Here is a 10975-nt window from a genome sequence, read left to right as displayed (position 1 = left end):
TGAGTTGCATTTCTTTAATGGCTAATGATCACGAGCATTTCCTCATGTGCCTGTTGGTCGCCTGAATGTCTTCGTTAGTGAAGTGTCTGTTCATATCCTTTGCTCATTTTTAATTGGATTATTTGTCTTTTTGTTATTGAGGTGATGAAGTATTTTTTAGATCTTAGAGATTAGACTCTTGTCAAATATGTTGTTTCCAATTTTTTTTCCCCCAATCTGTAGGTTCTCTTTTTACTCTTTTGGTGAATTCTTTTGATGACGATAGGGTTTAATTTTTAGGACCTCCCAGTTATCTAGTTTATCTTCTGGTGTTCGTGCATTGTTAGTTATGGTTTGTATACTATCTGTGGCATGTATTAGGGCCCCTACAGTTGTCCCTGTTTTTAGTTTCATGATCTTTATCATTTTAGATTTTATATTTAGGCCTTTGATCCATTTGGAGGTAGTTTTTGTGTATAGTGTGAGGTATGGACATTGTTTCCTTTTTCTTACCAGTGGACATCCAGTTTTGCCAGCACCATTTGTTAAAGAGACTGTCATTTCCCCATTTAACTCATTTTGGCCCTTTGTCATATATTAACTGCTCATAGATGGATAGACTTATGTCTGTTATGACGGTTAGGGTTGTGTATCAACTTAGCTGGGTCTTGATTCTCAGTGGTTTGCCAGTTACAATGTAGTTTGGCAGTCGTATGATGATGTGATCACTACCATGATGAGATTTGAAACAATGTGATTACCTCCATGATGGGATCTGCTGTGAGTAGCCAGCCAGATGAAAGGGAGTTTCTTTGGATGTGTGGCCTACATCTAATGTAAGTAGACTCTTTGGCAAGGCACCTCGGCTTTTGCTTGCTTTGGATTCTACAGCTGCCTCCTGTTCACCTGATCTCCGGTTCCTGGGACTTGAGCTAGCAGCTTACCTGCGGTCTTGTCTGCTGATCTTGGAATTCATCTGTTTTTGCATCCCATGAGCAAGAGCACTGCTTTCTGACCTGCCCATCCCAGGTTCACCACCCCCTGTAGCTATGTGATTCAAGAGAAGCCTCCAGCTTTACCCACAGATTTGGGACATTTCAGCCTCTACAACCATGTGAGCCATTTCCTTTACACAAATCTCTCTATGTAGATATTTATACGTTTTGCTTCTCTAGAGAAACCAGCCTAAGACACCTGGGTTCTTAATTCTGTTCTATTGGCCTATGTGTCTGTTGTACCAGTATGTTTTGACTACTGTGGCTGAATAATAGGTTCTAAAATAAGGTAGTGTGAGGTCCCCATTTTGCTCTTCTTCAGTAATGCTTCACTTATTCAGGTCGTTTCCCTTTCCATATAAAGTAGGTGATTTGTTTCTCCACCTCATTACAGGATGCTGTTGGAATTTGGATCCAGATTGCATTGTATCTGTAGATCGATTTGGGTAGAATTGACATTTTCACAATGTTGAGTCCACCTATCCATGAGCTTGGTATGTTTTCCCCCCTGTGTAGGTCTCTTTCTGTTTCTTGCAGTAGTGTTTTGTAGTTTTGTTTGTGTAGGTCTTTAACATTCCTGGTTAGATTTATCCCTAACTACTTGATCTTCTTGTAAACGGTATTGATTTGTTGATTTCATTTTCAAAGTTCTCTTTTTTGGTGTAAAGGAATCCAACTGATTTTTATATGTCAATTTTGTATCCTGTTACTTTGCTAAACCCAATACCCAATGCTACTTTGCTGAAATCTTCTATTAGTTCTAGTAGCTTTCATGTGGATTATTTGAGGCATTCTGTATATAACACCATATCGTCTGCAAATAGGTGTAGTTTTACCTTTTTCTCACCAATTTGGATGACCTTTATTTCTTTTTCCTACCTTATTGCTCTAGCTACGACTTCCAGCACTATGTTGAATAAGAGTGGCAATAAGAAGTATCCTCGTCTTTTTCCTGTTCTCAGGGGATCCTTTCAGCCTCTCTCCATTTAGAATGACGTTGACTATTGCTTTTGTATAAATGCCTTTTTTACTTTATTATTCCCTTCTACTCTTATTGTTTATTCTTATTTTGCAGAAAATTTTAATGAAGAATGGATGTTGGACTTTGTCAAATGCCTTTTCTGTGTTGATTGATATGATCATTTGATTCTTTTGTTTTCTTTATATGGTGGATTATGTTGATTGATTTTCTATTGTTGAACTACCCCTGTATACCTGATATGAATCCCACTTGATCATGATGCATTTTTTTTTTTAATATGCTGTTAAATTCTATTGGCTAGAATTTTGTTGAGAATTTTTGTGTCTGTGTTCACGAGAGATACTGGTCTATATTTCCCCTTTTTTGTGGCTTCATTGCCTGGCTTCAGTATCAGGATTATGCTGGCTCCATACAATGAGTTTGGGAGTATTCCTTCCTTTTCTATGCTCTGAAATAGGTTGAGTAGTATTGGTGTTATCTCTTCTGTGAAAGTTTGGTAGAATTCTCCAGTGAAGTTGTCTGGGCTAGAGCATTTTTATTGGGATCTTGTTGTTGTTGTTGTTGTTATTGCCTCTTCAATCTCTACTTTTATTATGGGTCTGTTTAGATTTTCTACTTCAGTTTGTGTTAGGTTAGGTGGGTGGTGTGTTTCTAGAAAATTGTCCATTTCATCTGGGTTTTCCCATTTGTTGGAGTACAATTTTCCATAGTATTCTGTTTTTTTGATTTTGGTCTGTTGTGATGTCTCATGTCTCACTTATTACACAGGTTATTTGCTCCCTCTCCTGTTTTTCTTTTGTCAGTTTGGCCAGTGGTTTCTCAATTTTGTTGATCTTTTCAAAGAACCAACTTTTGGTCTTGTTTACCTTTCCATTGTTTTTCTGTTCTCTATTTCATTTATTTCTGCTCTAATCTTTATTATTTCCTTTCTTCTGGTACTTGAGGGCTACTTTTGCTCCTGTCTTTCTGTTTGTTAAAGTTGTAGGATTACTGTTTTGATTTAGGCCCTTTCTTCTTTTTTGATGTGTGCCTTTATTGCTATAAATTGACCGCTAAGCCCTGCTTTTTCTGTGTCCCAAAGGCTTTGGTAAAATGTGTTTCCATTTTTATTTGATTCTATGAATTCTTTAATTGCATCCTTGATTTCTTCTAAGGTTTTTAAGCAAGCTGTTGTTCAGTTTCCATGTGTTTGATATTTTTTCTTGCAGTTTCTGTTATTGATTTCTACTTTTATGGCATTATGATCAGAGAACATGCTTAGTATTATTTTGAAGTTTTGAATCATGTTAAGTCTTGCTTTGTGATCTAAAAAGTGGTCTATTCTGGAGGATGCTCAATGTGCATTGAAAAATAATGTATAATTTGCTGCTGTTGGGTGAAGTGTTCTGTATATGTCTATGTGGTTGAGTTGGTTGATTGTGGCATTTAGATCTTCTGTATCTTTATTGAGTGTCTTTCTAGATGTTCTGTCCTTCACCAAAAGTGGTGTGTTGAAGTCTCCTACTATTATTGTGGAGCTGTCTATTTTTCCTTTTAAAAATATTAGAGTTTTTTTTTTTTTTTTATGTATTTTGGTGCCCTGTCATTGAGTATATATGTTCATTATGGTTATGTCCTTCTAGTGTATTGATCTTTATTCATTGTATAGTGTTCTTCCTTATCCTTTATGGTGCATTTTGTTTTAAAATCTATTTCATCAGAGATTAATATTGACACTCCTGCTCCTTTGTGGTTACTGTTTGCTTGGTATATTTTTCTATCCATTGAGTTTTGGTTTGTTTATGTGTTTGTGTCTAAGGTGTGTCTCTTGTAGACAGCATGTAGATGGATTGTTGTTTTTTATTCATTCTGCCACTCCCTGTCTCTTTACTCATGCATTTAGACCATTAACGTTCAGTGTAATTGATAGGTATGAGTTTACTGCTGTCATTTTTTTTTTCGTGGTGTCAACGGTTTCTTTGTTCTGCTTAATTTTGTGTGCTGAGTTCTTTTTGTTTATATATTTTCTTTTCATCTCTTTCATATTCTGATTTTGTGTTTGCTGAGTCTTTATGTTTTTCTTCTTTTTTATATGGATGGGTAGCTTTGCTAACATCTTTTGTGGTTACCTTGAAATTTACCTTTATTTTTCTAAGTTTAAACCACTCTTTTATTTCTTGATATCACCTTGAGTTTCTTTCCATATAGAAGTTCTATGAGTACACCATTATTTCCTCTTTTTTGTTTTCATATTGTTGTCATTTACATGTGACATCTCTGGTTCCTTATTTTCATTCTTTTAGGTTTGTTTCAGTTTTGTGAATTCGCTATCTGGGTTGGTAGCTGGTTCGTATCTGGGTTGGTACCTGATTGATCTGTTTTGTGTCCTAGTCTTCAATTATTGTCTGATGTTGTTGGTTCTCTAATCAGAGAACTTCTTTAATATTTCTCTTAATTTTTGTCTGTTTTTTACATATTCCCTTACTTTCTGTTTAACTGCAAATGACTTAATTTCATGCTCATATTTGAGAGACTACTTTGCTGGATATGTAATTCTTGGCTGGCAATTATTTTTCCTTCAAGGCTTTATATGTTATGCCATTGTCTTCTTGCCTGCATGGTTTCTGCTGAGTTGTCAGAGCTTAGTCTTAATGGTTCTCCTCTGTAGGTGACTTTTTTTTTTTTTAATCCCTAGCCACTCTCAGGATTCTCTTTGTCTTTGATTATGATATATCTTGGTGGCTTTCTTTTAGGATCTATCCTGTATTGGGTACATTGAACTTCTTGGATAGATATGTTCTTGTCTTTCATAATTTTAGGGACATTTTCTGCTAGTAAATATTCAATAACTCTGTGTTTTCTGTTATTCCCATCCTGCACCCCCTGCTCCCTGTTCTGGTACTCCTGTTACTCATAGGTTTTTCCTCTTGATGGAATTCCACATAATTCTTAGGGTTTCTTTGTTTTTCTTCATTCTTTTTTTTCTGATTTTTTCCTCAAATTGATGTCAAGGGATTTATCTTCAATCTAATTCTGACTTCCGTTGTCTCAATTCTGCTTCTATGACCTCCTACTGAGTTTGCTAATTCTGAAATTTTATTGTTAAACTTTTGGATTTCTAGTTGCTTTTTCTGTATGATTTCTAGCTGCCAGTTTATTCTGTTGTTTGGTTCTTGTATTGTTTTCTTGAATTCTTCTATTGCTTTGTCTGTGTGTTCCTTGGTTTGGTCTTTGTTTTGCCTTACCTCCTTCTTGATCTCTGATAAAATATGTCAACAAAAGGCAATTCATTTAATTAAAAAAAAACAGTATCAGTTTTTCTTTATTTTGGACTCTTGGAAGTTATTTTACTAGAGAAACAAATAAGATTATCCTGAGTTTATATTCTAATTCCACAACTGGTTATCTTAATTTCTTTTATTAAACATTTGTGACATTTCATTAAAGTAATTTTAAAAATTCCCATTATTCTGTGTAAGTGCACATATAGGGTTGTTGTACAAGTTTCTATGTATCAACGTCTGCATGCCCGGTTTGATAGATATGCTTGTACCAGCATATGGCAGAGAACATGTGAGTACATTTAATGTCATTAAAATGGTTTTTGAAAAGCAAAACCCATATATCCTTAGTTTCCACCTTAGCCATTCTTGTTCATGTATTACATTTCTGGACGTATTTTTTTTCTAGACAACACACTTTTGATGAGGTAAGTGTATCCCCTTACAAATTAAGTGCATTGAAGGCCTTGAAGCATGAGCCATTGTACAGAAAAGATCAGAGGGGATTAAACTGTTTTGCTGTGGATTCTACTATACTAAAAAGTTAAGCCTAGAGACAATTTTGCCTTCTCAAGAACCTTCTCACATGCGCTGTGTACATCCTTGTTCCTCAGGCTGTAGACCAGAGGGTTCATCATGAAGATGACCATAGTATAGAACACAGATGCCATTTTATCTATGTCCACGGAATGACTGGAGCTGGGCTGCATGTACATGAAAATGCATGTTCCACAGAAGATGGAGACTATAATCAAGTGAGAAACACAAGTGGATAAAACCTTCTGAGATCCATCAGCTGAGTGCATCTTTAGGATGGTGATACATATGAGCAGATAGGATATCAAGATAACAAGAAGAGCAAAAAAGATATTGAAGCTTGCTGCAAAAATAAGAACAATCTTACTAATGTGTCTATCAGAACAAGAGAGAACCCCAACTGCTGGAACATCACAGAAACAGTGATGTACCACATTAGACATACAGAAGGAGAGATGGAATGTGACCCCAGTATGGATGGAGCCACTCAGCAAACCACCAACATAGGAACCTATAGCCAGATATGCACACAGACCTGTTGTCATGGTGGTGGTGTAATGTAGAGGTTTACGCACTGCTCCATAGCGGTCATAGGCCATTGAGGCCAACAGGAAATTTTCCACAGAAACAAATTCTGCAAAAAAGAACATCTGAGTAGCACATGCACTGTAGGAGATGACATTGTCTCCTACAAGGAACCCAGCCAACACTATGGAGTAACAGCTGAAGAGTACCAAAGGTCCACCAGAGACAAGTTCCTGAGGAAAAAATACATGGGATTATGGAGACAAGAGTCCAACAAAATCAACATGATCACCCCCAGGTTCCCAAGCACATTGATGAGGTAAATAAGAGTGAACATTATAAAGAGGGGGAACTGAAGCTCTGGGGCATTGGTTAGTCCTAACAGGATGAACTGATCCACTTCTGTTCTGTTCTCCATTGATGTTATTTGGGAATCAAGAGATGCCCTGTATCAATGAAGAATAAAAGAACAGAGTATTTAAAGGATAAAAAAACAGAGTGAAAAATGGAAAAGATATTGCAGTGAAATTGAATTGTATACGTACTATGTGCATTTCTTCATTATAGCAAAAATTTCTATTTCAAGAGTCTCTATACATTAAGCTTTGGATTGACACTGAAATTTAGTGTATAAATTATCTACACAGTTACTAACTGTTAAAGCTGAAAGATCTCTTTGGAATATTTCCCTGACTTTTAAATTTTATAAATTCTTACTCTGAACTGTAGAAAATGCAATAACTAGGCCAAGATGCCATATCTGTAATGACATGAACTTCCATCTCAGGTTTTGCAAGCCTGGTGAAAACTTTTATATCATTCATATGTTCACACTGCTCTAGACACTTCATAAGCAGATTCATATACTCCTTTCAACAACCCTATGAATTCGATTAGTTTTTATCCCCATTTAAATTATGAGGTGCAGAGTGTCGAGTAATTTATTCGAGTTTACAGAAATATTAAGTGGCAAAGTCATACTAAGTATCCAGGCACATGTATCCCCAATGGTCTTAACTAAAATTAAATCAAAATGAATTTAAATCAGTTTAAAATTATTCATTGTATCCATTGATCCAAACTCTATGTTTGGGATAACACAATGAAGTGAGAGCTATATGATGGTATAACTTCAGCAGTAAGGACATGTATAATCAGCAAAGACAATTCTGAATGGAAGACATAGCATTGGGAATAGAGGTTCAGTATTGTTAAAATGCATGTGTTCAATATCAGCTCTATCATTTATTACCTAGTAGTCATTTGTCATTTGTCCTAACATAACTCCTTAGAGCCCTATTTCCTCCATCTGTAAAATAGATTTTGGTGAGACTTACTTAAGGTATTATTGTGAGAATTAAATGAGATAATGCATAAAAGACAATGAGTAAAATTGGGTGTCCAGCATAGTCTGATTAGTGTTGTTGTTTTTGTTATTAGGTGCCATTAGTTGTCTCCAACTCATAGTGATCTTATGTATAACAGGGCAAACATTGCCTGGTTCTGCTCCATCCTCCCATTAGTAGGCATGGTTAAGTCTATTGTTGTAGCCACTGTACCAATTATTCAATGTCTCCTGCTTTTTTGAACTCTGTACTTTAACAAGTATGAGTCTTTCTCTAGTGATTTGTCCCTCCTGATGACACATCCAAATTAAGTTAGAAGGAGTCTATTTATCCTCTCTACTAAGGAGAATCCTGGCTGTACTTTCTCGAAGACAGATTTGTTTGTTCTTCTTGCAGTCCATGGTATATTCAATATTTTTCAACAATACCGTAATCCAAATGGGTCAATTCTTTGATCTTCCCTTTTCATTGTCCAGATTTCACATGCAATATATGATTGAAATACCAAGACTTGGGTCAGGTGCATCTTAGTCATCAAAGTGACATCTTTGGTTTTTAATACTTTAAAGAGCTCTTGTGCAGCAGATTTGTTAAATACGATTCTTCAATTAGTGTTAGTGTTAGGTATAACATTAGGTGTAATAAAAAAAAAAATTAGGGTATAATTATGGTTTTTATGTTGGTTTTGCAAAAGGTAAGTGGTGACATACAAGGCTGGAAAATGTGTCTGAGTTTTTAACATTTAGTAGCCTCACTCATCTACTTGCCTTTCCTCACATGCTGGGTCCACTGAGATATTCTAGCCACTCGTGTTTCTCATTACCCTCCAGCCCATACTGGGCTGTGCCAGTATTTCTGTGTGAGCCATTCTTTTAATTTCTGGGTTGAAATTTATACTTCAGCATAGATTGAAAGAATCTCATCTTCTTGAACTCATTCTTTCTCTTATAATTGTCGTCCCATAGCTGAATCATAGAGATCAAAGTTTGAAAGCTCAAAGATTATACATGCATTATGCCTGCATATCTGTTCTGCTGGCATACTCCACGTTTTCGAAATTTTTATTTGAATTTATTCTTGAACAGACATAATATTTTACCTTTTTTTATTTGAATATGAAGTCTTGGGCAGGGCATTCATCCTCTGCTAACCACTCTGTACCATCTCCCTCCTAATCCTTTCACAGCTTCAGTTTACATGCTTGGCTTATTAAGGTTTTCTGTTTGCCTATCTTTAGCACATAGCCACTTTAAGCATACATATGTTCAACAAGTGACAATATATATAGACACATATCTTTTCAATTTACCCTCAGAATAACTAAATTCTGCCATTGAAGATTCAAGAAGTTTTACTTTACATAGTTAGTTTGAGGAGGATTCAAATTCAAGGTTTAAACTCAGTTCTGACCAAATAAAAAGCCTATGTTATTTAGCCACCTTACTGTCAGTATTTGTAGACATGCTAGTAATAATAATAGTGAGGTTACAGAATAAAGATAAAAATGAGGTATGGATCTTGCTATTCAGTTAGAACACTTTAATTGCTTAAAGAAGTGTCATTTTGCTCATGTTTCTTGCCTTTCTTTTTTCTTTTCAGCTTTCAATTAGATGTGTTTAATTAGAGGCCAATAAATAGTGAACAAGAAGAAACTACCACCTATTCAATAAGAATATCATTTATCCTATTTTTCTTTTCTTGTTCTTTTAGAAAGCAACATAATGTTTCATAAATATCACTTAACTCTTATGATGGAAGTATGACATTTATACCCCAGCCTTAACTCACTGTTTCAGAAAAGTGTTTATAACATCTTATTCTGGGGTTAAATAACTCATATCTAACTTACCCACTGCTTTTACATGAATTTCACTGCTCACTGAAATTGTACATGAAATAAAAACTTACCTTGATTCCTGTTAACAAGAGAAGAGCAATTAGAATTGTGAGTTTGAAATCAGAAATTCAGCCATGGAATAATGCATTGATACTCTCATGGATTGAATTTTGTCCCCCCAAAAATGTGTGTGTTAACTTGGTTAGGCCACATGTGGTTAGTTGTCCTCCATTCTGTGACTTTCCTATGTGTTATAAGTTATAATCTCTGCCTGTGGTTAAAAGGATTAGGGTGGGATGTAACACTTTTGTTCAGGTCAACTTCCTGATCCAATGTAAAGGGAGTTGCCCTGGGGTGTGGCCTGCACCACCTTTTATCTTACAAGAGACAGAAAGAAAGGGAAGCAAGCAGAGAGTTGGGGATCTCTACCACCAAGAAAGCAGTGCTGGGAGAAAAGCGTGTCCTTTGGACCCAGGGTCCCTGTGCCTGAGAAGCTCCTCGACCAGGGAAAGAGTGAGGACAAGGACCTTCCTCCAGAGCCAAAAGAGAGAGAGTCTTCCCCTGGAGCCAACGCCCTGAATTTGGAATTGTAACCTACTAGACTGTGAGAAAATAAATTTCTCTTTGTGAAAACTATCCACTTGTGGTATCTCTGTTACAGCAGTACTAGATGACTAAGACAGATACTATTAGGGAAACTCCGTCTCTCAGGTACTGGTCAAAAGGTTCCAAGATCTTTAAGGCAGTGAAAGACAGAGTAAAGAACATTAACCCACAGCCTCGAAACCTGGGTTGAAGTTCTGCATATACCAGCATTCTTTCTGTACTCGTGGAGGGGTCACTCACCTCCTTCTTATTTGTAAGACAAACAAAATGTGTCTCTCACAGAGTTCACAGAATTATGGTTGTGAAGAGCAAATACATGTCATTTCTGGGGAGGTTAAAGCTTATGAACAATGCTCCAGTTGTCTTTCCTCTTGCCATGGTGATTGAAGAGGCAGCAGGCTCCAGCAGGTGCAGCTACTTATATTGCAGCTACTTATATTGGAGCCTTCAATAGCCTGTAGCTTTGAGCAACTGTGTGTAACAGAAGGCCTCCCTTCTCTAGACAATCTATGTGACGTACATGTTGTAGCATACGTGAAAACAAATCTGCAATATGCTCAGTAATGGTCTCCAAAGATACCAGATCCTAATCTTACGTGAAAACACTATGCTGATCTAGTTAAAAAGGTAGAGATGGAAGAGATTACCCTTGATAATACAAAACAACTGAAGAAGGAGATATTATTTTCAAATCACTCAATACAATTTTTCTTTTGGGGTGTTTCCCTGGCTGTAGTTGAGTACTCACTGCAAATAGTCAGTTGGGATGTAGGTTGCATGTGTGCTAACAACTGTTAGCATTAATTTGAACAAATGATTACCAAAGGTGTTCTGTACACAGTCTGGTTCCTCCAGTTGATGTCACATGGAGTGATATTGTGATTTCAGAAGCTAATGCATGGAAACCA

General features: G+C 36.3%; 1 pseudogene; it reads right to left on the bottom strand.

Annotated features, from left to right (window-relative positions):
- Positions 1-5752: 5752 nt before the first annotated feature.
- LOC100665170 (olfactory receptor 5B3-like) lies at positions 5753-6788 on the bottom strand (annotated as a pseudogene).
- Positions 6789-10975: the final 4187 nt, after the last annotated feature.

Source organism: Loxodonta africana, chromosome 7, assembly GCF_030014295.1.
Source record: "Loxodonta africana isolate mLoxAfr1 chromosome 7, mLoxAfr1.hap2, whole genome shotgun sequence".
Classification (NCBI taxonomy): Eukaryota; Metazoa; Chordata; class Mammalia; order Proboscidea; family Elephantidae; genus Loxodonta; species Loxodonta africana.
Note: the sequence above shows the minus strand (reverse complement) of the source record. Positions and strands in the feature narration are given on the sequence as shown.